This window comes from Petaurus breviceps, unplaced genomic scaffold (genome assembly GCF_028583685.1).
Source record: "Petaurus breviceps papuanus isolate PSGF00001 unplaced genomic scaffold, PetGlider_PUasm1.0 38, whole genome shotgun sequence".
NCBI lineage: Eukaryota > Metazoa > Chordata > Mammalia > Diprotodontia > Petauridae > Petaurus > Petaurus breviceps.
The window spans coordinates 80,137,286-80,144,189 of NW_027186304.1; positions in this window are offsets into that span (position 1 = coordinate 80,137,286).

Here is a 6,904-nt window from a genome sequence, read left to right on the forward strand (position 1 = left end):
CCATTAATATAATGAATGACAAAATAGTTATTGTGTAGAAGGTCACTCAAACTCTAGTCTCTGGAAAACTAGATGACAAAGGGACTATAGAAAATCCATAATACCTGGCTCAAGCACTTCACAATGGTACATGAATTAAGAGCAATGCTCTGTGCCAGCTTCCTCTCAGACAAACTTGATTCCACTTTGCTTAATAGAGGCATCATGCATATTTATTACCAAGGAATTAGAACACCCATGACTGTTGCAAATATAGATCAATTAACTGTCTATTTTTTTAAACATTTATGACTTGTATTGGTAAAAAGAAAAAATAAATCTAAAAACACAAGAATGTAGTATATTGTCTGAGGAACAACAACAACAAAAAATATCCCAAGGATATAAAGAAGCACTCATTAAGTCACTCTTGAACAAACCACCCCCACAATGCAGGATTCATCATCAGTCTCCTGTTATCATGACTGATCATTGCATTGATAACAGTTTGTAAATCTTTCACAGCTATTTTCTTTCAAAATATTGTGATCATTGTCCAAGTCATTTTCCAGTTTCTGCTAACTTCATTCTAATTAGCTGATATAAGCCCTCAAACTTTCTCTGAATTCATCTGTTGAATCTTTTGCTATGGCAAAATAGTATTCCCGCACATTCATGTAATTATTAAGAAATGTTTGTTGAGTTGACTATAGGAAGACACCATGTACTTGGTACCTGTAATGGGAATGTAAATTTGGAAGATCTTCCCTGCCCCTAGGCTAAAGTGCACCTGGAGCCTGGGGTGGGAGGCTTGTTTTTCAGTAGATACTTTTTGATTGGCCAGTGGGTCCAAAAGGTTGTTACATTCTCTGAGCCAGGAGAAGGCTATATAAACCCTGATGTGAGGCTTTGTTTTGGGGCTCACTTTGAGAAGTGTTCTGTGATTTCATATGGATTCTGGGAAGCCGTTGTCCAGAGGCCCCCCCCCGCCCCGGCTTTGAAACCCAGATGTTGAAACCCAGATGTCGATTGGGTATGGATGTAATGGTTGGACAGTTTGGAAAGCTGTCTACTTGATCTGTTTCTGTCTTGATACTTCTGCCTGTATACTTTGAAGTTCGGGGTGCTGACCTTTTTCCCCTGAACGAGGTAAACGATATATGTTTGACTGATTAAAGTAAGCTTGTTAACCCATTTTGAGTTGCTTTCCTTTAACAAAGCATATCCAAGAACCTGTATGGGCAGCCACCCTGAGGACGCTTGGGGTGCTTGCTGCTACAGTACCTACCATAATTTGCTTAACCATTTTCCCGTGTGATAGCTATCTACTTTGTTTCCAGAAATAGGGATTTATAATGGTAAACCAGGATCAGGTCATTGCCACTGGAAACTGCAGAAGGGTTATCACTAAGGAACTGGGCTTTAGTGATGAATGTAGATTATTATTCTAGAAAATAGTGGATACTGTGTAACATAGCACTGTAGGCTATAAAAGTTTAGTACCTCTTGAATACCTAGTAAGACATGAACTAGTGACTGGAGTTATACAAAGGATGTTGTCTATCTTTTATGAATTGATAGGTGACAAATCTCCATATTAAAATACAGAAGTCAAGGGCCAGCCAGGTAGCACAGTGAGTAAGAGAACTGGCTCCAGTGTCAGGATGACCTGGGGATCAAATCCAGGCTTAGATACTGTAGCAGCAAGCACCCCAAGCACGTCCTCAGGGTTTGCTGCTCACCCAGGTTCTTGGATCTGCTTTGTTAAAGGAAAGCAACTCAGAATGGGTTAACAAGCTTACTTTAGTCAGTCAGACATATATCGTTTACCTTGTTCAGGGGAAAAGGTCAGCACCCTGAACTTCAAAGTATACAGGCAGAATTATCAAGACAGAAACAGATCAAGTAGACAGCTTTCCAAACTGTCCAACCATTACATCCATACCCAGTCAACATCTGGGTTTCCACATCTGGGTTTTTCAAAGCCGAGGGGGGGGGGCCCTTGGACAACGGCTTCCCAGAATACAGATCAAATCACAGAACACTTCTCAAAGTGAGCCCCCAAAACAAAGCTACACATCAGGGCTTATATAGCCTTCTCCTGGCTCAGAGAATGTAACAACCTTATTGACTCACTGGCCAATCAAGAAGTATCTACTGAAAAACAAGCCTCCCACCCCAGGCTCCAGGTGCACTTTAGCCTAGGGGCAGGGAAGATCTTCAAATTTGCATTTCCATTACAGATACTTAGCACCACACCCAGAAATAACTGGCTGTGTAACCTAGAGCAAGTTACTTAACCCCAATTGCTTAAAAAAAAGAAAATACAGAAGTCAAATCATCCTAACAAACAACCCAAAAATTGTGCTAGTTACTATGAGGAACATTTTATAGATACTGTTATTTTCATTTTTTTCAGTTGAGCAAAATGAGGTTGCTCCAGCTAGTATGGTGGCAGTATTTCAATGGATCAATATTTATTAAGCACCTACTATGTACCAGATTCTATGCTAAGGGCTGGGATTTCAACACAAAAGGCAATCCCTGCTTTCTAGGAACTCAAGAGTTTAATGAGGGAGACAACACATGCAAACACACTCTACACGGGATAAATTGAAGAAAATAAAGAGAAGGTAACATAATTAAAAGGTTTCAGGAAAGGCTTTCTATAGGAGGTGAGATTTTAGCTGGCACTTGGAGGAAGCCAGGAGGTATAAATGAGAAGAAAGAGCCCAGAGTCAGGAGATGGAGTGTCTTGTTTAAGGAACAGCAAAGATATAGATTCATATCTCTGACTGCCTATTGGATAGATTTTTAAATTTTATTTTTAATTTATGGAATAAAACAAGCATTTTATAACGTAGTACAATAAAAAAGACCATTGTACGTGAAACTGCAAATCTACTGTGCACAACTTGCTATTTTTTCAAATATACAACAAATTTTCATGTAATTTTTTTTCTTTTTTCTCTTCCCTCCCCCCCAACCCTAGAGATGGTGATCCTACTGGATATCTTGAACTAGATGTTTTACAGACATTTTGGACTCAAAATGTCAAAAACCAAACTCATTATCCTTCGACCCAAACCTTTCCTTCTTTTTAACTTTGCTATTATTGTTCATTGTCTGTCATTGTCCTAGTCACCCAGGCTTACACTCTAGCTGTCATCCTCAACTACTCACTTTACTGCTTCCTATATCCCATCTGTTGGCAAGTTCTGTCAATTTTGCCTTTATAATATCACTCGAGGACACTGCCATACTTTAGTGCAGGGCTTTGTCTCCACATTCCTAGATTATTAAAATAGCCTGTTGGTTGGTCTGTCTACATGCATTTAAGAAGGATAAGATAGGGAAGGGGGAGGGGGAGAGATTATTAAGGTCTTTGAATACCAAACAATGGATTTTACATTTGTTCCTAGAGGGGACAGGAAACCATTGGTGTTTATTGAATAGAGGGGAAAGGTGACATGGTTAGACTTCACTTTAGAAAGATTGCTTTGGCAACTGAGGAGAAGATAGACTGGAGTTAGAAGAGACTTGTGTCAGGGACATCAATCATCAGGCTATTACAATAGTCCAGGCAGGAGGTGATAAGAGCCAGCACCAGGGTAGTGGCAGCATCAAAAGAGAGAAGAATGCCTCTGGGAGACATTTTACAAAGATAATAACAATAGGCCTTAATAACAGAAGGGATATGGGGTGGGGAGAGAGTGAGTAGTTGAAGATGACACTTAACTTTTGAGCCAGACTGACATGAAGGGTGGTGGTGCTTTTGGCAGTAATAGGACAGTTAGGAAAACGGTAAAGTTTGGGAGGAAAGATACTGAGTTCACTTTTGAACATGTTGATTTTGAGATACCTATGGGACTTCCAGTTCAAAATATCCAATAGGCATTTGGAGATGCTAGACTGGAGGTCAACAGAAAAGTTGGTGCTGAATAAGTAGATTTGAAGAGAATTAGGCACAAATATTATCATGGAATCCATGGGAGCTGATGAAGTTACCAAGTGAAATTGTATAAAGGGAGAAAAAGTAGGGGGCCCAGGAGACAGTACTCTGGGGCACCCATGGTTAACAGGATGGATCTCCAGCAAAGGAGACTAAGGAATCATCAGATAGGTAGGAAGAGAACCAGAAAAGAGAGTATCATGAAAACTAGAGGTAAGAGAGTATTAAGAACATAAAGACCATATAATAAAGATGTCACAGGGAGAAAGTGACTAATGAGATAATTGTTTCTTCCAGACTACGTTGGCCTTTTTAGGATTGTTGCATCTATAAATCTGTCTTTATGCTTATGTCAAACTCTCTGGACCCAGTTATCTCATCTGTAAAACTGTTGAACTAGATAATTTCTATGGTGACTTGCAGTTGTAAATCTGTGGTCCCATGACCCTATCATCTCTGGCAGATAAACATTTTAACCACTCTCTGAATCTCATTTTATGGACAACTCAGTCTATTGGAAAACTCTTACGGTTGAGCTGGAACTTGGCTCCTCATAACTTTTTTCCCAAGAAGTAATTAGTAAGCTGCTTAAAAGCAAGGGCTATAACACTTTTGTCTTTGAATCCCAAAGCAAAGAACAGTACATCATTCATAGTAAAAGGGCCTGTCCTTGGTATAGGTAATTCCTGGCAAGAGAACTCTCTCTAGTGTTTCTGCTGAGCTCCATGGTCCCCTGGACCTCTGAGATTGCAGCATGAGAGAATAACCCTACTGAACATAAGTGGACAGAAAGAAGACTCGCCAGATCAATAATTCAAGCAACTGTTTTGTGAAATCTCTTAGGTTATAAGTTTAAAACAGAATTTGGCCAGAGGCAGCTGGATAATACAGTAATTAGAGTCAAGGCTTGAACTCAGGAAGATCTGAGTTCAAAATCAGCCACAAAGACATGCCTAGATAATAGTTATAAAGTACTAAGCATAGTGCCTGTACATGGTTGGAAATTAATAAATGCTTATTCCTTTCCTTATCTCCCACCCCTCCCTGAAAAAAAGACTGAATATCAAAAGCAAGCCTGCAGATATTTATTTTCCTTTACTGAACTGTATCTTAGAAAAAGAGAGGGAACCACTCTTAAATCAGTAGATAATGCCATAAGAGTCAAGAGATATTTTTTATCTGAAAGATTATAGACAAGGTTGAATTAGTTCTTGCTTATGAAAGTGGAGTCCAAAGAGAAAAATTACCACAATGGCATGTGTCATACGCTACATGTTCAATCAAGAAATAACTTCTGCCATTTCTTTCTAATAAAAAGGAATATGAAATGGTCTCTGACTTATTTCAATCTGCTTCTCTGATGGATAGTAGTGTTTCCTGATATTGGTATACTGCCTTAATTACCTTGGAATGTTCAGGGACTCTCTGTGCACAATAGACTGTCTGGGAAACCACATGAGCTCAAACCTCACTTGATTTAATGAAAGTTCCGAGAAAGCCACTTTCAACAGATGGAATGAGGGCCATATGCAAGAAAGTATTGGAACATCCCATTTCTTTTTTTTCTTTCAAAATGAAGGTTTGCAATGAGCCATTTAAAGGATCCTCCAAACAGAGACAAATAGAGGGACCCTTCCAGAAGACATGTATACACACATATGTATATGCATACCTATGCCTATCCATCTGTGCATAGGCTAAACATGCTCTAGAAAGCACACATTACTAGCTGGCAATAAAATTGATTTATCCCAACCTTATGGACAGAATAACTGTACAGTTCAAATGCCCACTCTTTGCCCCCACTTCAAATAAGTATCTATCATTTGTCAATTTCTGGAAACTCTGGAAAAGAAAATACAATGAGGGCCTTAGTTCAAAAACAAAATGGAAACTGTGGTTCCTGGCATGAACAATGCAAACCAGATACATTTTATAGGACAAATCCCAATCTCGCCTCTGATTAAGATGACATTAACATGAAAGTGATGCATAAAGACCATGAGATGCTCAAGCTGGATATGCCATTGGAATGGAAACAATAACACTCAACCGGCATCTCCTTGTTCTCATATCAGTTCAATAAGAGGTCATTTCTCTTCCAAAATTCCCTTCTTCATATGTCTTTCTTTACTACTCTCATCTTTACTCACAACCATCTGCTTTTGTGAAAGGAAGAAATTTGCGTGCCTTTTAGAGGTGATTTGGTTGAAGCTGAAACTCTTGCCAAGACTCACCTGAGATGAACCTCTTTGAAAAGAGGAGATGACTTTCACATGCATACCAGGCTACTTGTCAACATACTCAGAACTCAACCCTGAACTATTTCCCAATGTGTACAATCCATGCCCCTGCTCCATTAACTATGCATTGCCAGTGCTTTGGTGGCAGTGGTGGGTTGTTATTTTTTTTTCTTCAGACAAGAAGGAGCTGAGCCAATGTAGTAAATCCAGATTTGATTAGCCTTTGGAGAAAGTCTATTCTGGGGTGGAACCTTTCATTCAATAGAAAAAGACTAATTGCTTCTTTATAGTTCTTTTCCCTTTGATCAGGCTATCTAGAGATAGTATTTCCAAGCTCTCTACTTTATTTGTCCAATTATAAATAAGATTTCTTATTCTGAAGCTTGCTCACATGAGGGCCAAATTATCTGAGAGGTCCCACCCCATTTAAAGAATGAGGAAGGACTGACCAAATGAGTTTGCATGAAGTCTATCCTGAATATATCTTCCGTATTCTCCTTTAGGGATGTCACAACAATGGGCATAATCATTGGTAACTATATGATATTTACTAATCATTTCAGCAATACCCAAAGAATTTGGTTGAGCTGAGAGTTTACCCTCCTTATTCAGATTCCAAATTTAAAAAATAAGTAAATGTTTAGTTTCAAAGTCAAAGAAAATCAAAAGTCAAGAAAAAGAATGAGGAAATACATAGTTTCAATTCAGGAGAAGAAGAAGAAGGAGGACA